Source organism: Pagrus pagrus (assembly GCF_965226575.1).
Source record: "Pagrus pagrus genome assembly, contig: HAP1_SCAFFOLD_39, whole genome shotgun sequence".
Taxonomy (NCBI): Eukaryota; Metazoa; Chordata; class Actinopteri; order Spariformes; family Sparidae; genus Pagrus; species Pagrus pagrus.
In genome coordinates, this window is record NW_028175424.1 from 87,124 (window position 1) to 108,074 (window position 20,951).

The 20,951-nt window shown below is 46.7% G+C and overlaps 1 long non-coding RNA gene across 1 annotated transcript; it reads right to left on the reverse strand.

Moving 5' to 3' along the window:
- Nucleotides 1–4,728: 4,728 nt before the first annotated feature.
- Nucleotides 4,729–8,436, reverse strand: LOC311253727. Its single transcript, XR_014621838.1, has 3 exons — nt 8,365–8,436; nt 6,782–6,925; nt 4,729–4,800 (listed from the first exon to the last, which is right to left on the reverse strand). It is a non-coding gene; the product is annotated as an uncharacterized lncRNA (long non-coding RNA).
- Between the last annotated feature and the right edge of the window lie 12,515 nt (nt 8,437–20,951).

The window sequence follows — 20,951 nt, forward strand, 5'->3', positions numbered from 1 at the left end:
TGCTAAAACAGCCTCCTATCGCTCTGAAACGCTCATTTTTGACATAACCCACTTTTCAGCCTTAATGAATGAAATTCCAGGTAAAAACTCCTTTGCCATGAAGAAGATCCAAATTCAACCAGTTCAGGCTAGTAAACCTGTTTGAAAGACCTTTTTTCAGTGAAATGCAGCTTAGTGCAAAAACAGGCTGCTCTCGCTCTGAAACGCTCATTTTTCACATAAGCCACTTTTCAGCCTTAGGCGACTGTACAGTGCTAAAACAGCCTCCTATCGCTCTGAAACGCTCATTTTTCACATAACCCACTTTTCACCCTTAATGAATGAAATTCCAGGTAAAAACTCCTTTGCCATGAAGAAGATCCAAATTCAACCAGTTCAGGCTAGTAAACCTGTTTGAAAGACCTTTTTTCAGTGAAATGCAGCTTAGGCGACTGTACAGTGCTAAAACAGCCTCCTATCGCTCTGAAACGCTCATTTTTGACATAACCCACTTTTCAGCCTTAATGAATGAAATTCCAGGTAAAAACTCCTTTGCCATGAAGAAGATCCAAATTCAACCAGTTCAGGCTAGTAAACCTGTTTGAAAGACCTTTTTTCAGTGAAATGCAGCTTAGGCGACTGTACAGTGCTAAAACAGCCTCCTATCGCTCTGAAACGCTCATTTTTTACATAACCCACTTTTCAGCCTTAATGAATTAAATTCCAGGTAAAAACTCCTTTGCCATGAAGAAGATCCAAATTCAACAAGTTCAGGCTAGTAAACCTGTTTGAAAGACCTTTTTTCAGTGAAATGCAGCTTAGTGCAAAAACAGGCTGCTCTCGCTCTGAAACGCTCATTTTTAACATAAGCCACTTTTCACCCTTAATGAATGAAATTCCAGGTAAAAACTCCTTTGCCATGAAGAAGATCCAAATTCAACAAGTTCAGGCTAGTAAACCTGTTTGAAAGACCTTTTTTCAGTGAAATGCAGCTTAGTGCAAAAACAGGCTGCTCTCGCTCTGAAAAGCTCATTTTTCACATAAGCCACTTTTCAGCCGTAGGCGACTGTACAGTGCTAAAACAGCCTCCTATCGCTCTGAAACGCTCATTTTTGACATAACCCACTTTTCAGCCTTAATTAATTAAATTCCAGGTAAAAACTCCTTTGCCATGAAGAAGATACAAATTCAACCAGTTCAGGCTAGTAAACCTGTTTGAAAGACCTTTTTTCAGTGAAATGCAGCTTAGGCGACTGTACAGTGCTAAAACAGCCTCCTATCGCTCTGAAACGCTCATTTTTGACATAACCCACTTTTCAGCCTTAATGAATTAAATTCCAGGTAAAAACTCCTTTGCCATGAAGAAGATCCAAATTCAACCAGTTCAGGCTAGTAAACCTGTTTGAAAGACCTTTTTTCAGTGAAATGCAGCTTAGTGCAAAAACAGCCTCCTATCGCTATGAAACGCTCATTTTTCACATAAGCCACTTTTCACCCTTAATGAATTAAATTCCAGGTAAAAACTCCTTTGCCATGAAGAAGATACAAATTCAACCAGTTCAGGCTAGTAAACCTGTTTGAAAGACCTTTTTTCAGTGAAATGCAGCTTAGTGTAAAAAAAGGCTGCTCTCGCTCTGAAACGCTCATTTTTCACATAAGCCACTTTTCAGCCTTAGGTACTGTACAGTGCAAAAACAGGCTGCTCTCGCTCTGAAACGCTCATTTTTCACATAACCCACTTTTCACCCTTAATGAATTAAATTCCAGGTAAAAACTCCTTTGCCATGAAGAAGATCCAAATTCAACCAGTTCAGGCTAGTAAACCTGTTTGAAAGACCTTTTTTCAGTGAAATGCAGCTTAGTGCAAAAACAGGCTGCTCTCGCTCTGAAACGCTCATTTTTCACATAAGCCACTTTTCAGCCTTAGGCGACTGTACAGTGCTAAAACAGCCTCCTATCGCTCTGAAACGCTCATTTTTCACATAAGCCACTTTTCACCCTTAATGAATGAAATTCCAGGTAAAAACTCCTTTGCCATGAAGAAGATCCAAATTCAACCAGTTCAGGCTAGTAAACCTGTTTGAAAGACCTTTTTTCAGTGAAATGCAGCTTAGTGCAAAAACAGGCTGCTCTCGCTCTGAAATGCTCATTTTTCACATAAGCCACTTTTCACCCTTAATGAATGAAATTCCAGGTAAAAACTCCTTTGCCATGAAGAAGATACAAATTCAACCAGTTCAGGCTAGTAAACCTGTTTGAAAGACCTTTTTTCAGTGAAATGCAGCTTAGTGCAAAAACAGGCTGCTCTCGCTCTGAAACGCTCATTTTTCACATAAGCCACTTTTCAGCCTTAGGCTAAAACAGCCTCCTATCGCTCTGAAACGCTCATTTTTGACATAAGCCACTTTTCACCCTTAATGAATGAAATTCCAGGTAAAAACTCCTTTGCCATGAAGAAGATACAAATTCAACCAGTTCAGGCTAGTAAACCTGTTTGAAAGACCTTTTTTCAGTGAAATGCAGCTTAGGCGACTGTACAGTGCTAAAACAGCCTCCTATCGATCTGAAACGCTCATTTTTCACATAAGCCACTTTTCACCCTTAATGAATTAAATTCCAGGTAAAAACTCCTTTGCCATGAAGAAGATCCAAATTCAACCAGTTCAGGCTAGTAAACCTGTTTGAAAGACCTTTTTTCAGTGAAATGCAGCTTAGGCGACTGTACAGTGCTAAAACAGCCTCCTATTGCTCTGAAACGCTCATTTTTGACATAACCCACTTTTCAGCCTTAATGAATTAAATTCCAGGTAAAAACTCCTTTGCCATGAAGAAGATCCAAATTCAACAAGTTCAGGCTAGTAAACCTGTTTGAAAGACCTTTTTTCAGTGAAATGCAGCTCAGTGCAAAAACAGGCTGCTCTCGCTCTGAAACGCTCATTTTTCACATAAGCCACTTTTCAGCCTTAGGCGACTGTACAGTGCTAAAACAGCCTCCTATCGCTCTGAAACGCTTATTTTTGACATAAGCCACTTTTCACCCTTAATGAATGAAATTCCAGGTAAAAACTCCTTTGCCATGAAGAAGATCCAAATTCAACCAGTTCAGGCTAGAAAACCTGTTTGAAAGACCTTTTTTCAGTGAAATGCAGCTTAGGCGACTGTACAGTGCTAAAACAGGCTCCTCTCGCTCTGAAACGCTCATTTTTGACATAAGCCACTTTTCACCCTTAATGAATTAAATTCCAGGTAAAAACTCCTTTGCCATGAAGAAGATGCAAATTGTCGGGGTTCGATACTTTGAAACGCTGGTTTGGAAAGATGATGGCCCAGTCGGCAAACTTTAGTTTGGTGATTTTCTTTTTATTACACCAAAAACCCAAAGACAAAAATACCCACAGGTGGCAAAGCAACAAAAAAAACGCAGGAATATTTACAATATGACAGAGTAAAAAAAATATTTACAAGGAACAGGCAGCAACTGTCATCCACATGCCACTCAGCCGAATCCTTCCTTCAAGTGAGCCGAGCTCTCTTTAAATACCCCCTTGGCCCCTCCCCCGGGCAAACCAATTAACAAAACACAGGGGTTAAGAAACACAAACTGGGAAACAACCCAGATAGCAAAATTCTTTTGGCCCATATCTGGCCCACACCTGACATGTTCATCCGGTCCACATACCGCATGGAATGATGGCACTTGGGAGGTCCGCTCCTGTTTGCCAAAAGTGGGCCACAACCAAGCCATCACAATGCCAGATGTCAACCAAAAACAGGCCAAATAAACCAGCAATCAACCGAATGTGGGCCACTGTACACTTTTATTCTGGCCCAAGTACGGCATGGGAAGATGGCACAAGGGTGGTCCACAGTTGTTTGCCAGAAGTGGGCCACAACCAAACCAACACAGTGCCAAATGTCAGCCGACACGCAATAAACCAGCACTCACCCAAATGTGGGCCACCACTGTACATTTTTATTCTGGCCCACATCCCACATGGAATGATGGCACATGAGTGGTCCACAGCTGTTTGCTAGAAGTGGGCCACAACCAAACCAACACAGTGCCAAATGTCAGCCATGACCAAATAAACCAGCACTCACCCAAATGTGGGCCACCACTGTACATTTTTATTCTGGCCCATATACCACTTGGAATGATGGCACAAATGTGGTCCACAGTTGTTTGCCAGAAGTGGGCCACAACCAAACCAACACAGTGCCAAGTGTCAGCCAAAAATAGACCAAATAAACCAGCACTCACCCAAATTTGGGCCACTATGCATTTTTATTCTGACCCACCTACCACATGGAATGACATGAGTGGTCCACACTTGTTTCTCACATATGACCCACAGCCTAGTCATAATGCTACATATTAACCAAGAGCTGAATACATCAGAACTGGTTTACAGTCTATGATCTTGTCTAGCCTGTACACATTGGAGTCACAACCAAACCATGACAAAGTTCTATGTCAAATATGAACACATCATATAAATAAACCAGAACTGGTCTGAATTTGTGGCTACTGTACATGTCATTATGGTACCTCCAGATACTGTGTTAAATGGTGGCAATGGTCCAGTCTTGTTGGTCTCAGTCAAAGATGAAGATACCTACTGAAGAATTGAAGAAAAAACCAGACACGAGAAACAACTTGTGAACAGTAGAGAACTATTTTATTTTTTTAACATGTGCCACAAACAACAACACAACACAAACAAAACAAACATGAGGATGAACATGAAAATTCTGACTGCGGAACACTGTTGCGGAACACGCTCACTCATGGCCCCACCATTGTCTCCTCTTCATCTGGCCCTTTAAGAAATGCACAAAAGAACATATTTTGTTGACTCAGTAAAGCAGTACTGTGGTTACTGTATATGGTTGCAGTGCAAAACACAAAACCTTATCAGGAGACCAAACAAAAAAGGCCCTGTAAAGTGATATAAAGTTATACAATATTGTGTTCATCAAACACTCTGACAAACTTCACATTTAACCTGAAGTTACAGTAATAAAACATAATGTATATTTGAGTTTGTCTTCATGTTAAAGGGGAATAGTGCACAGCCATTTGATTTTTTGCTATTTTGCTAACCTTTCCTCAGCATTTGTTGGTTCACTGAAGCCAGCCATAATGCAATTAATGGAGCATATCATATACATGTTGCAATGTGTGTATTTGTGTGGTTCTATCCTTTCATAAAAAGATAATGGATACAGGGTGTTTTGGTGTGTCATGATGCTGCCAGCACGAGAGCTGGGATACTGGGTCGGAGGGTCTGATCTTACAAGGTTGGTTTTCAGCCAAGTGACGCTAGGTGGAAGGCAGAGAGCCTCCATTCTCCCTGGAACAAGCCAGCAACATTACTCTGAAGCTGTTTCATTAAAGCATAAGTAAGCGGAATGTTTGTGTTAATATAAGTCTTATATAGTTATATCTTCCGACAGCAATCACTTATATAGAGTGTTTGGTCCGAAACACGGGTCTGTCAGTCACCCTGCTCTGCTGTAAGCCGAGGAGAAAACTTTCCTTGTATCCTACAACCTTTATCCAATGAGGAGAGAGAACGGCATAAAGGGGCGGTCCTCTCTGTGTGTGCAGCCAAGGGATGCACGCGCATGTGTTGACGTAGGGAAGAGGGCGGGGACTGCTAACTCCATCCGCTGACAGGAAGTTAGCCAAAACGACCGGATCGCTTACTTCTGCTTTAAGTAAAAAGTAGGTAAAAATCTTGAATATTTCCTCTTTAATGACTCTCCATGGGGACCCCCAAGATAGCTGTCAGTCTGGTGGTGCGTAATAGGTATCCACAAAACTGGACATTTACTGGACCAGAGGTCTGTGTGCTATGGCACGGTGCTCTGGCGGAACACTGGGGCCATACTCAGATCTAAAAGCCCTCACAAGAGGAGAGAGTTGGGATAAAAGTTGAGGTGAGGTCTCTCTGTCCTGGTTTATTCTTTATATATAATGCCAAGGTAAGTATTATATTCCATTGCAACATGGCTGAGGCTCTCAGTTGGAAGCAACTCCATCCTACATATTAAACCTATCACATATCAAGTCTGAGATGACAATGAGTCAGCTAGCCTCACTCACACAATCGCTGTGTAGTTACATCAGACCTGCCCACATGGTGGAGCTGAAGACCATGAATGCAGCAGTAAAGGGAAAAGTTTGAGGTTAGATAAGACCACATCTTAAGACTCAAAACTTCATCCACTCATGTTAACATTAGAAGTATGTTTTTGTGTTTGATAGGGGGTTCTTTCATTCCAGCTCAATTTAGCAGGGAGATGGCATGTAATATTAATATATTTAAAAATATATTTCAGCTGTTGCTTCATATTCATTAATTTATTTTGTAGATAGAATATTATACTAAAGTCAAATACAGTTTTCATTAAAGATGTGTTTCTAACTGAAATGTGATTTCCCTACTTTTCAGACCCATGTACTGGCTTTTAAGAAAGGCAATGGGTGACAATTCCAGTTACAGTTTACATTACTGTCCCACCACTGCCAAGTGAAATCTTTACATTTACAAGAAAATTGCTATGCTTGCTGCATGGTGGCTGAACAAGCTTCTAATTCCTAAGTGACCATAGCGGAAAAAATGGCAAAAATCAGAACACTGCCTTTTTTAATTGTATTTGCTCATTTAGAATTGGGGAGATTTGTACTGTACTTTGCGCTCGTTTTTTTTTTACATATGCTGACAGCTTCATCTTGATTTCTGCTGTAGAACAGTATCACACATATATTGCAAAATAGGTATTGTAGCTGACTTACGTGCGAGCTGTGTGGCACGCCTTTTCTCCTCTCTCTCTCTCCTCCCACCATCCCTGTCTCCAGCGAGATGAAGCCACCTTTTTATATAAGCCTCCACCTCCTGGTCTGTTGCAGTGGCCGTCAATTGATTGTTTCTGACCGTTCCTAAAAATTGAGAAAACTGTAAAGCTTTGGATAGATTGCACACAATGGTGAGAAATGGCTAACTGCATGACATGCTATATCCTGCCCATAGTTGGGCAGCAATGAATGTAGTTTGAAAACAGTCTAGCCATGACCAGCCAATTACTAAAATTGTAGGAGGAAAACTCTCGCCTTCAGCTGACGAACTGATTGCAGACTGGTGCATCTTAGAGCAGGGGGCAGATAAATAGCTGGAGAAGATGGTGAAGCACATAGTTTTAGATATTTTTATTATGGTGCAGGTTGCTGACATTTCGGCACAGAGTATGTCTTCTTCAAAGCAAACAGAGCAATTTAAGAATGGCAGCTTTAAACTGGTGCCTTATAAAATGTGATTGGGTGTATATGTTGTTGTATTATAAGTATTTTATAACGAGTATTAGACTATCAGCATTTTTAATTAATTGTATTACTTAAAGCTATGGTCTAAGGTCTGAAAGACGATGAGAAGCCGCCATTAGCAGCACCGTGGAGAGCTCCAGAGCTGGAGGGAGACTCGTCGCTCTGGGCGACCCAGCACAGGGTGCTGTATGTGGGGGAGAGGAGTAGGAAGACCGGGGCCTGTAGCTCCGCGGCGCCGTAGTTCGCAGAGCGACCCCGCTCAGGTTGCCGCTGCGGCTAGAAGCGGCTGTGTGTTGGGGAGAGGATCAGGGAGACTCGACGCGGCACCGGTACCAGTAATAACGGCAGCAACACATTCTGTGCTTCTGTACTGTGCTTCTCTGAATCCTAGTGGGGCTTTCAGCGGCATGTGTTTAAACATGTACCCTCTGACTGTTATAATCATATGGATGCTGTTATAATGTGTTGTGATTGAGATCCTGACCCACCAAACATCCTGGAAAGTGACAAAGTTACGTTTTTCGTACAAAATTACATAATCACCATCAGTAAACAGGACGCTGTCTGACTATTTCACTCGCGGGGAGGGATGCTGTTTTCTGGAGGGAAAGTTCACTGCCACAGAGATTTATTTTTCTTGTCTCACACAGAGTCGTTGAACATGGGTCGGCATGTTCTCTGACCACTTTGCCACCACTTCTCAACTGCCTGCTCTGCATTATAGTCCTCAACCTCAGGGAAATGCAATGATATACGGAGGAGGGAATTGAGCATTTTGTTTGAGAGTGAGCGTTTGACATTTTTTTTTTCACTGTCCCGTAATTGTCCCGGACAAAATATAAGTGTGTCCCAGCAGGAATTTTTATGGTCCCCGCCGGGACATCGTTAATTTCGAGCCCTGCTGCCTGGTCATATTAACCTTGTATAAAAACTGAATGTTAACTAGCTAACATTTTTCGCAGCACTGGCAACCTGACAAAACAATGTGAAGTTCCAACAATAAGAGCTGAATGTTTCCCACAGAAATTCATTCATTTATTTTTCGTTCAGGGACTCACCTCACCGTGACTTCTCTCCTCGATCTCCGGCTCGCGCACTTTTTGCTCCCTTGCTCCCTTTCGTCAATTCGAATATGATGCATTCAAAAGACTCGTAATTTGGAAAACTCCAACTTAAAGCGGAAAAAAACATAACGGAAAGTAGAGTTTGAATAAAGATACGATCCTTACAGACTTAATAGCGTTGACTTAATAAAAAATAAAAAAATTAAAAAAAAACACTGTCACTGTGGGTGATATGTTCAGGTAAATGTAGGTCAATACATTTTCCAATGTCGACCTGCCAGTCATTTTCTATGTGACACAGAGAGCAGGTGGGAGCGGTTTCTGTTCACAAATGAACTGTCACTCTTGGCCTAGGCTATGCTCTTATTGGCACACTCGGTCAAGGAATGTACAGTATGTTGTGAATTTAATGAATTGAATTGAATTTATTTATTTAAAACAGGGACAATGCACAAAAAAACATTAATCTTGTAAGACAAGAAGAGATGCTTTGAGCCAGGTTATAGTTCCGCCTGTAGTCCCTGGGCAGGTAAAGTTAAAGCAGATACAGTATTAAAATCATTGAAATATGAGTGACATGATGACCATAATATTTTAAAAATAGACAGAATACACTAGTAAAAGCAGGGAACAAGAGCACCAAATCATGAAGTGCACAACAGCACATACTCTCTCTTACTCTTATCACACATTCAAACAGATAACAGTCCAACTATCCTCCTCTAATAACCACATTCATACACATATTAATAACCAGACACGTATACACACATGTAACTCAACAATGTGTGCAAACTCGCTTCCTCAGTAACCAGCGCTTTGACAAGCATGAGAACATGTAGGGATTTGTACATAGAATAAGTTCTGGAAGGACATTCCATTGGCCACACATGAAAATGCATATACTCAAATCAGAGAAAACACAGAATTGTTGGTCAATATATATATATTTTTATAAATTAACTTTCATCAACAAACAACAAATTCATCACAGTCAGCATATTATTTATACTGACAGATAATATTGCACTAAGAGAAGAACAAGTTAAACTTGACTATGCCTACTGTATGTAATTCCTGCTGGTATCAGACGGATAACAACTCTCAGAATTCACCATCCGCTTGTTGTGTTAACTTTTTTCTCTCAGATTTTTATGAACGGTTTTGTTTCTCTTTGTATCATGGGTGCAACATCCGGGCTTGCCATGGGGATGTGTTGTTCATGATAGACATTAGCTTGGATAAAATTCTCACCTCCATAGTGGAGAACACAATTAAGGCAGTTCAGGCCTAAAAGTCTTCAGTCCTCTAACTGCTTCAAGCTCCAGCAAAGAAGCTGGACGGGGGCTCCATTAGTGGCGAGCTTCTTCCAGAATGAGTGAAGGATCAATATTGCAGGTCGTTCATGCTGCAACATTGCCAATCATGCCCATCATGGAACATTTCCACTGAAAAAGGAATATCTACTTGCACTTTGCACTTTGGATTCCTTGTTTTTTCCCCTGTCCGAGACTTAGGCTCGTTGACTCTTTTGTTGCTACTTTATTTCTGTTGGACTTTGATTACCTGTTTATTTACCTCTTTCTAAAATAATAAACTGTTCCATTTGAGTCTGCATTTGGGTCCTGTTATCCCCTATACCCTGAATAGTGGACAGCGGTTCAATGAGAGAAGCAAACTAACTTAACTTAACTTGTCTTGTCTTTTCTTGTCCTGGCACATTTGTACTTCACAAAGTATGGACCCCACAATGTTACTGAACCATATGTGGGCCACTTTAGGCTCACATCCAGATTAGTCGATGCTAACTTGCCGTCTTTCGGCCAAAAATGGCCCAAATGTGTTTCAACAAAGGTGGGCCACCTGTGTGGAACCATATGTGGGCCACTTTAGGCTCACATCCAGATTAGTCGATGCTAACTTGTCGTCTTTCAGCCAAAACTGGCCCAAATGTGTTTCAATAAAGGTGGGCCACGTGTGTGGAGCCATAAGTGGGCCACTTTAGGCTCACATCCAGATTAGTCGATGCTTACTTACCGTCTTTCGGCCAAAACTGGCCCAATTGTGTTTGAGCAAAGGTGGGCCACATGCGTTTTCTCATAAGTGGGCCACATAGGCTCACATCCAGATTAGTCGATGCTAATTTGCTGTCTTTCGGCCAAAACTGGCCCAATTGTGTTTCAGCAAAGGTGGGCCACTTGCGTTTTGTCATATGTGGGCCACTTTAGGCTCACATCCAGATTAGTCGATGCTAATTTGCCGTCTTTCGGCCAAAACTGGCCCAAATGTGTTTCAACAAAGGTGGGCCACGTGTGCTAAACCATATGTGGGCCACTTTAGGCTCACATCCAGATTAGTCGATGCTAATTTGCCGTCTTTCGGCCAAAACTGGCCCAAATGTGTTTCAACAAAGGTGGGCCACTTGCGTTTTGTCATATGTGGGCCACTTTAGGCTCACATCCAGATTAGTCGATGCTAATTTGCCGTCTTTCGGCCAAAACTGGCCCAAATGTGTTTCAACAAAGGTGGGCCACGTGTGCTAAACCATATGTGGGCCACTTTAGGCTCACATCTAGATTAGTCGATCCTAATTTGCCGTCTTTCGGCCAAAACTGGCCCAAATGTGTTTCAACAAAGGTGGGCCACTTGTGTTTTCTCATATGTGGGCCACTTTAGGCTCACATCCAGATTAGTCGATGCTAATTTGCCGTCTTTCGGCCAAAACTGGCCCAAATGTGTTTCAACAAAGGTGGGCCACGTGTGCTAAACCACATGTGGGCCACTTTAGGCTCACATCCAGATTAGTCGATGCTTACTTGCCGTCTTTCGGCCAAAACTGGCCCAATTGTGTTTCAGCAAAGGTGGGCCACTTGTATTTTCTCATATGTTGGCCACTTTAGGCTCACATCCAGATTAGTCGATGCTAATTTGCCGTCTTTTGCCCAAAACTGGCCCAAATGTGTTTCAGCAAAGGTGGGCCACGTGTGCTGAACCATATGTGGCCCAGCCTTGGTTCACTTAAGGAATAACCATTCCCTACTCTGCCACGTATTTGCCAAAGATGGGCCATATCTGTTTTGTGATATAAGGGCCGAATGTAGCATTTACCACATGGGCCAGTTTAGGCTCACATCTGTTTTGTGCGGGCCAGAAGAATGCCTACAGTGCCGGATTGTTGCCTGAAGTGGCCCACATCCGTATGCTATCTGGGAAAGCACAAAACTAACAGAACCCCTTTAAATCTAACCCCAGTACTGTGGCACTAATAACCCCTCATATAGCTGTGCCACTTTTCCCACAGAACACATACATTAACAATATTTCAAAACAATTAACACACATAGTTTAGTCCATGGTCACCTGACCCATGGAAGCGCGCCACAGTGCGCTACTTATGACGTGGCCCGGAACTGCCTCGGTTCGGCCCGTGAACCTGAGACAGACCTCTGCAGCAACAGCAGGTGAGCGTGTGTGTAGGTGTGTGTGTGTGTGTGTGTGTGTGTACGTGTCGCGTAGGCGCCGAGTGTGCACCCTCGACGACCCACGGAGGGGAGAACAGAGTTCAGGGTAAAAAGTTTATGTCACTGCTGGACCGCGAGATGCGGCCGGCGGGGAAACAGGTGATAAGGAGCTTGGCTCCGCCGGAACAATGAGGGCGCAGCGCGCCCCACCGGCACTCTCTGACAGAGAGAGCGCGCCGGTCAGGAAATGACGGGCGTTCAACAGCGCTCCGCCACATTATCCCCCTCCTCCCCGAGGTTGACGATGTGCGGCAACCTGGAGAGATAGTCTGCCACAACATTGGTCTTGCCCGCTCGGTGTCGGATCTGGAACTGGAACGGCTGGAGAGAGAGGTACCAGCGGGTGAGACGACTGTTGTGGTCTTTCATGGAGTTAATCCAGGTCAGAGCCCTGTGATCAGTCTCTAAGTCAAACTCTCTCCCCAGCAGGTAGTACCTCAAACTCTCCAGGGCCCATTTGATGGCCAGGCCCTCCTTCTCCACAGTGGAGTACCTGGTCTCCCGTGGCAGCAGCTTCCGGCTCAGGTACAGCACCGGTCGCTCGTCACCAGGCTCACTTTGGGCCAGGACTGCCCCCAGTCCCACCGCTGAGGCATCGGTCTGAACCAGGAACCGCTGGCTGAAGTCAGGGCTCCTCAGAACTGGCGAAGAGCACAAACAGGCCTTGAGAGCTTGGAACGCCGCCTCGCAGTCCTCGTTCCAGATGACCGGGTTCCTCTGGTCCTTCGCCGTCAGTGCTGTCAGAGGTGCTGCGAGGGTGGCGAACTGTGGGACGAACCTCCTGTACCAGCCGGCCAAGCCCAAGAAGGACCTCACCTCCTTCTTCGTGCGAGGGCGTGGGCAGCTACGGATGGCCTCGACCTTGTCCACCTGTGGTCGGACCTCCCCTCGTCCAAGCCGGTACCCCAAGTACTTCGCCTCCTCCCAGGCCCATTGACACTTGGCTGGATTCAGCGTCAGGCCTGCCTGCTGGATCTGGCCCAGGACTCGCTCCAGATCATGCAGGTGCTGCTCCCAGGTGGCACTGAAGATGACCACGTCATCGAGGTAGGTAGCACTGCAGTCCTCACACCTCCGCAGGACACGGTCCATCAGCCTCTGGAAAGTTGCTGGTGCTCCATGTAGGCCGAAGGGCATCACCGTGAACTGGAAGAGGCCAGCAGGTGTCTGGAACGCTGTGCAGGGACGACTGGACGCTTCCAGGGGTACCTGCCAGTACCCTTTACAGAGGTCCAGGGTGGTGATGAACCTAGCCCGACCAATCCTCTCCAGCAGGTCGTCGATCCGGGGCATCGGGTAGGCGTCGAACTCTGACATGGCGTTGACCTTCCTGAAGTCCATGCAGATGCGCAGGGAACCGTCCTTCTTCCCCACAATGACCACCGGGCTACACCACTCAGACTGCGACGGCTCGATCACCCCCAAGCGCTGCATCTCCTCCACCTCCTTCTGAAGTTTGGCCACCAGGTGCTGGGGCACCCGGTAGGCCCTCTGACGAACCGGCCCCTTGTCTTTCAGCCGGACCACATGCTCCACGAGGTCAGTCTTCCCCGGGTTGGCCGCGAAGAGCTTGGCGACCCGCTGGAACACCTGGCACAGCTGGCTGGACTGGGCGGCAGAGAGGTGCCCGAGAGCAGGCTCCGCAGACTGGCTCAGGTCGGCGAGGGTAGACTCCTCCTCCCCCGCGCTGTCCACCGCCGTCACCAGCAGAGACGCCACGGGAACCCGAGCCTCCCTCCACTCCTTCAGCAGGTTGACGTGGTAAACCTGCTTTGCCCTTTTCTTGTCCGGGTGGTGGATCTCGTAGGTCACCGGGCCCATCTTCCTGAGGACGGTGTACGGGCCCTGCCATTTGGCCAGCAGCTTGCTGTTGGAGGATGGCAGGAGGAGTAGGACCTTCTGGCCAGGCTGGAACTCTCTGTGCCTGGCCTGTCGGTCGTACCACGCCTTCTGGGTCTGCTTGGCCTCACGAAGGTTGACCTCGGCCTCGTCTCGGTACCTTGCCAACCGGTCCCTCATCTCCAGCACGAACTGGACCACACCACGGTCACTGGTGCCGGTTGCGGGAGACTCCCAGGTCTTCCGCAGCAGATCCAATGGCCCCTGTACCTCCCAGCCATACAGAAGCTCAAACGGGGAAAACCCTGTGGACGCTTGGGGAACCTCCCGGTAGGCGAAAAGCAGGTAGGGCAGCCACTGGTCCCAGTCTCTCCCAGTGTCGGCCACAAACTTCTGCAGCATCTTCTTCAGGGTCTGAATGAAGCGCTCGACCAGGCCGTCCGTCTGAGGGTGGTACGGGGTGGTCTTGATCGCCGAAATCCCCAGTGCCGGTGGAAGAGCTGCAGGAGTCTGGAGGTGAAGTTGGTCCCCTGGTCTGTGATGATCTCGTCCGGTACACCAACCCTGGAAAACAACTGAACAAGACAACGCAGAACAGCAGGAGCAGTGACCGTGCGCAGGGGGAAAGCCTCTGGGAACCGTGTGGCGTAGTCACAGAGCACCAGGATGTACTGGTGCCCCCCACTGCTCTTCACCAATGGGCCCACAATGTCCATGGCCACACGCCTAAACGGAGTGGAGATCATGGGCAGGGGTTGTAGGTAGGCTCGGTCGGACTGGCAGACATAGCAAGTTTTCTGACAGGTGGGACAGGTTTTGCAGAAGGTTTGCACATCAACATACATGGAAGGCCAATAGAACCTGGGGGATATGCGCAAATAGGTTTTGTTGCGGCCAAGATGACCTGCCCAAGGCAAGGTGTGTGCCAGGTGCATTATCATCGGCCGGCATGACACAGGAACCACAAGGCGTTTGACCCCCTCCGCCACTGCATACAAAACATCACTGTCAACAACAAAACATTCTTTCTCCCCTTTTGACATATCCAGCCCCCCAACCACCTTGGCGAACAAGGACTTCAGAGTCCCATCCTCCCTTTGCAGGGCCCCAATGTCCTCTGGCACCTCCCACATGCCCTTTGCCAGTCCCTTTGCACAGTCCGGCTCCCGGGACTTCAGCCCCTTTTCAAACCGCCGCTGGCGGCGAGACTTCCTGGGCCCCTTCATGGGCCCCTCAAACAAACTGCTGTCCAGGGTTGAAAAGAGTTCTGGATCGGGCCCCTTTTTCGGCCCTGGGTCGGCTGTCACCCCCGCCCTGGCCTGGGTGCGGGTGATCACATAACCGGACAAACCCTTCCCCAGGTCACTGTCTTTGGGGCCGGCCTCCAGCAGCACGTCCAGCAGCACAGGTAAGTCCCACCCCAGGATAGCAGCAACAGGTAACCTTTCCACCACCCCGACCGTCAGCAGGTAAGGTTGCTCATCCACCACCACCGTCACCTCAGCTGTGGGGTAGGAATGGCTGTCCCCGTGCACACACAAAATGTCTTCCTGTCTGCTATAATCCACCACGCCCGTTGGCACCAACTCCCTTCGGACCAGCGTCAGGAAGCTCCCCGAGTCAACCAGAGCAGTCACAGACTCACCATTAATGGTAACGTCCTTAAAACGCTGTTGCCCTCCCCCAGCACTTGCAACCTCAGCCCGAGGAGTGTAGCATGCCCCGCTAAGCTTAGCTTTTCTGATGGGGCACAACGAAGCCTTGTGCCCTGCTTGCTGGCAGTAGAAACAGATGAACTCCTTACCGGGGCTGCGCTGGCGAGGTGTGGGCCGGGATTCTCCAGGCGGATGCTGGCTGGCTCTGGCTGCTGGTCTGGGCTGCGACGAAACCTGGCGACTGGGACCACCGTGATAAGCAGGCGGGCCTCCCCTCCGTGCGTTGAGGTACTGCAGCGCTAGCTTGCCTGCAGCTAACCCATCCGTTGGCTTGTGCTCCTTCACCCAGGTGCGGATGTCTGTTGGGAAGACTCGCAGCAGCTGCTCCAAGATGACCTGCTCACCGATCTGCTCCTTGGTATGCTGCTCTGGCCGAATCCATCGACGGTAGAGACCCTTTAAGCGGTGGTAAGTTTCTGTTGGGTTCTCTCCCGGTGGAACTGCCATGGCCCGGAACTGCTGGCGATACGTCTCCGGTGAGACGTCAAACTTGGTCAGGAGTGCCGCCTTCAGGTCCGGGTATGAATGAGCCCTCTCCTCGTCCATAGCGATGTACGCCTCTAGCGCCTTCCCAGTGAGTAGCGGCACCAGGCGACACGCCCACTCACCATCTGGCCAACCACACGTTCTGGCAATCCGCTCGAAGCGAAGCAGGTAATTTCCAATGTCCTCCCCAGCCAGGTACTGGGGAATCTTGGGGTCACCAAAGGGTCTGCTCTCCGGCCTCGGAGGTTCTGTCCCACTGCTCACCCCAAACCTTGCCGCCCTTAAGGGTGAACTGCGGCGCGGTGCAGCAGGTGTAGGTAAGTCCATTCTAAGGCTCATCAGCGACCTCTCAGATGGTGATAGGGACCCAGGTGCAGGGACAGGTGCTACCGGCCTCGGCCCTGCCACTGCCTGATCCAGTTGCGGGGCTGGCCACGAAGCCTGGAGTCCCCTGAGCTCTGCCAGGAACCCCTCCTCTCTTCTCTGCTGTCCCTCCAGGAAGGTCCTCATGACCGCCACCAGCTCCTCTCCTGGACTTGGAGCTCCAGGGCCGGCCTGCCGGACTGGGGCCGCCGCACCCCCTTCGTCCTCCTCGGCTGTGGACCAGGCTCCCTCCTCGCCATCTTTGTCCTGCACTGGTTCCTCCTTTTGTGAGCGCAACCCAGTACCCGTCTTCCTGTGTACCGGATGCGCCCTCGTCGACTGGCCATCCCACTTCTGACACCAAATGTCGGGGTTCGATACTTTGAAACGCTGGTTTGGAAAGATGATGGCCCAGTCGGCAAACTTTAGTTTGGTGATTTTCTTTTTATTACACCAAAAACCCAAAGACAAAAATACCCACAGGTGGCAAAGCAACAAAAAAAACGCAGGAATATTTACAATATGACAGAGTAAAAAAAATATTTACAAGGAACAGGCAGCAACTGTTATCCACATGCCACTCAGCCGAATCCTTCCTTCAAGTGAGCCGAGCTCTCTTTAAAAACCCCCTTGGCCCCTCCCCCGGGCAAACCAATTAACAAAACACAGAGGTTAAGAAACATAAACTGGGAAACAAAGCACAAAACTAACAGAACCCCTTTAAATATAACCCCAGTACTGTGGCACTAATAACCCCTCATATGGCTGTGCCACTTTTCCCACAGAACACATACATTAACAATATTTCAAAACAATTAACACACATAGTTTAGTCCATGGTCACCTGACCCATGGAAGCACGCCACAGTGCGCTACTTATGACGTGGCCCGGAACTGCCTCAGTTCGGCCCGTGAACCCGAGACAGACCTCCGCAGCAACAGCAGGTGAGCATGTGTGTAGGTGTGTGTGTGTGTGTGTGTGTACGTGTCGCGTAGGCGCCGAGTGTGCACCCTCGACAACCCACGGAGGGGAGAACAGAGTTCAGGGTAAAAAGTTTATGTCACTGCTGGACCGCGACATGCGGCCGGCGGGGAAACAGGTGATAAGGAGCTTGGCTCTGCCGGAACAATGAGGCGCCCCACCGGCACTCTCTGAGAGAGAGAGCGCGCCGGTCAGGAAATGACGGGCGTTCAACAGCGCTCCGCCACACAAATTCAACCAGTTCAGGCTAGAAAACCTGTTTGAAAGACCTTTTTTCAGTGAAATGCAGCTTAGGCGACTGTACAGTGCAAAAACAGGCTCCTCTTGCTCTGAAACGCTCATTTTTCACATAAGCCACTTTTCACCCTTAATGAATTAAATTCCAGGTAAAAACTCCTTTGCCATGAAGAAGATCCAAATTCAACCAGTTCAGGATAGAAAACCTGTTTGAAAGACCTTTTTTCAGTGAAATGCAGCTTAGGCTACTGTACAGCGCAAAAACAGGCTCCTCTCGCTCTGAAACGTCTATTTTTGACATAAGCCAGTTTTCACCCTTAATGAATTAAATTCCAGGTAAAAACTCCTTTGCCATGAAGAAGATCCAAATTCAACCAGTTCAGGCTAGAAAACCTGTTTGAAAGACCTTTTTTCAGTGAAATGCAGCTTAGTGCAAAAACAGGCTCCTCTCGCTCTGAAACGCTCATTTTTGACATAAGCCACTTTTCAGTCTTAATGAATTTAATTCCAGGTAAAAACTCCTTTGCCATGAAGAAGATCCAAATTCAACCAGTTCAGGCTAGAAAACTTGTTTGAAAGACCTTTTTTCAGTGAAATGCAGCTTAGGCTACTGTACAGTGCAGAAACAGGCTCCTCTCACTCTGAAATGCTCATTTTTGACATAAGTCAGTTTTCACCCTTAATCTATTAAATTCCAGGTAAAAACTCCTTTGCCATGAAGAAGATCCAAATTCAACCTGTTCAGGCTAGAAAACTTCTTTGAAAGACCTTTTTTCAGTGAAATGCAGCTTAGACAAAAATAGGCTCCTCTCGCTCTGAAAGGCTCATTTTTGACATAAGCCAGTTTTCACCCTTAATGAATTAAATTCCAGGTAAAAACACGTTTGCCATGAAGAAGATCCAAATTCAACCAGTTCAGGATAGAAAACTTGTTTGAAAGACCTTTTTTCAGTGAAATGCAGCTTAGGCTACTGTACAGTGCAGAAACAGGCTCCTCTCGCTCTGAAATGCTCATTTTTGACATAAGCTAGTTTTCACCCTTAATGAATTAAATTCCAGGTAAAAACTTGTTTGCTATGAAGACAAGGGCGCAATTTCCACTGGGGACAGGGGGGACATGTCCGCCCCACTTTTCAAAATCATGTTTTTGTCCCCCCCACTTTTTACACTTTGAAAACTAACAGTAGGCACAGGCTGTAATTGCAAAACAACAAGAAACCCTGCGTAAACTGACCGCTCGGAAGCCCCCCTCCCCCTCCCCTCACACTACGTGCTCAATCAAAGACACAGACAGGACGCGGCACAGCAGCAAAAAGATGAAAAGGAGCCGACAGCTCAACTTAAAGTCCTTATTTGGAACGGGACTAAAAAGGAAGAAAGAAAATGTGGGTTGATTAGTCATTACTGGTATTTCTAACTTTACTCAATACACTATTGTAGCTAACGTTAGCTAACTAATATGTTAAACCAGGCGCTTAGCCATCTCTGTTTAAAACGTGTATGCAGCGCACTGATCACACAAGGAAGAGAGGAGGTGAAAAGAGACAACAACACCGTTACCTGTTGTATACTGGCCTCAGGCTGTACGATCGCTAAAACGCTGACGACCAGTGAGTAACGAGTTTGAAAGTAGCCTCTAACTTAATCAATCAATCAATCAATCACATTTTATTTGTATAGCACTTTACAATAGCCAGACGGTACCCAAAGTGCTTTACATCAAAACAATAAAATAATACATAAAAGCAATACATAAAAAACACAGGAAAGTGCTACAGTGCTGCAAGAAAACACAAGAAAGTACTACTAGTGCTGCAGGGTGTTAAAGGAGCTGGCCGGAAGAACGGAGGGCCCTGCCATGATCGCGGACAGTTAAAATCTCTGACAGGTAGGAGGGAGCCAGGCCATTAATGGAGTAAAAAACAAACAATAAAAGTTTAAAATCAATTCTAAAACGAACTGGAAGCCAGTGGAGTGACGACAGCACAGGGGTAATGTGTTCACACCTGGACGTGCCTGTTAAAAATCGGGCAGCAGCGTTCTGAACAAGTTGGAGACGCGAGATTAAAGACTGGCTTCATGAACGCAGCTCAAACCAACCCGGTGCCTCAGCAGGATGACCAAGCCTTGATAAATACACCGGATCCGCGCATCCTCATGCATTTCAGCCGGGTCGCTACCGGAGCTAAATTAAAAAAATAAATAAAAATAAAAATAAAAGCGCTCCTTGCGGTGGAGCTGAGAACAGCGGAGTTTCCTCTACTACAGCTGAACAGCTGACATGTGGTCAAGACGTACAGACCTGTCACAGTCTCACGGTGCATTTCATAATTATAAACTTCAACCTCAGAGCTCTCTGTCCTCAGACTGTCCTCACCTGTCCTGAACATCACACAGGGACAACATGGAGCCATGGAGCTGCTTGTGTGATTGGTTACTGAGTTGAGTTGATTTGTGTCTGACTGTCAGTCTGTGACCAACACTGTCTATGGTGCTGAAAGCTCAAGCAGGTTGATGTCTGGCTGAGTCAGTAGCTACCATGTCTTTGGTACAACACAAACATTAAATGGACACAGACAGTCTACAATTAACATGGTAGCTACATGGCTTAGACATGGTAGCCACTGACTCAGACAGTGACCTGTGTGTGTGTGTGTGTCAGAGGGGGTGATCTGTGGCATTGTCTTCTGCAGAAATATTTAGTGTGACTAGCATGTTTAAATAATGGAATAAATGCAATGTTTAAATAACTATCACAAGGGCCCATCGAGAATGCTCCTCCCTCTCTGTGCTGAGACCCACGCTCCGCCACTGGCAGTATGGCTAATGACAAAATAGTAGGCTAGGGTTAAATAGAAATGGCATGATTTAAGCTCTACGCAGGCAGAAATCGAGCGCACTGTGGTGTAGTGAAGAATGAAAACCAACTTGTAAGCTCAAGGGACTTTACTCAACATCTTCAGCAGGAAGTACAGCTTCATAACAACAGCTCCTTCTTCTTCTCTTCACCTACATACATAGTCCTGTCTTATTCAGTGGTGCCATCTAGTGACACTCCAACGTAACAGCGTTACAGAACACAACACGCGCTATGCGTACACAAATTTGCCGTTCCTACTTGTGTCCCCCCCACTTCTGAAACTAAAGTTTCGCCCATGGTTAAGTATATTTCTCCAGGAAAGTTTCTTCTGCCTCTCAAGTTTATAATTACAGTTTATAATTCAAGAGAAGGTCCGAACAGTCTGATGACATTATTTTGCATATGAATTAGCCATGTGCTTCTGTTCCTTCACAGACCATGTCAATAACACCCGAAGACATAGTGTAGTCGGATTCTCTGAGCACCGCAGACAGTTCAGTCCTTTTGAATTCTCATTCACATCTTTCTTTGACCTCATGACGCTTTCCAACAAGGTCAAGGTGTGGTTTGGTAAACAC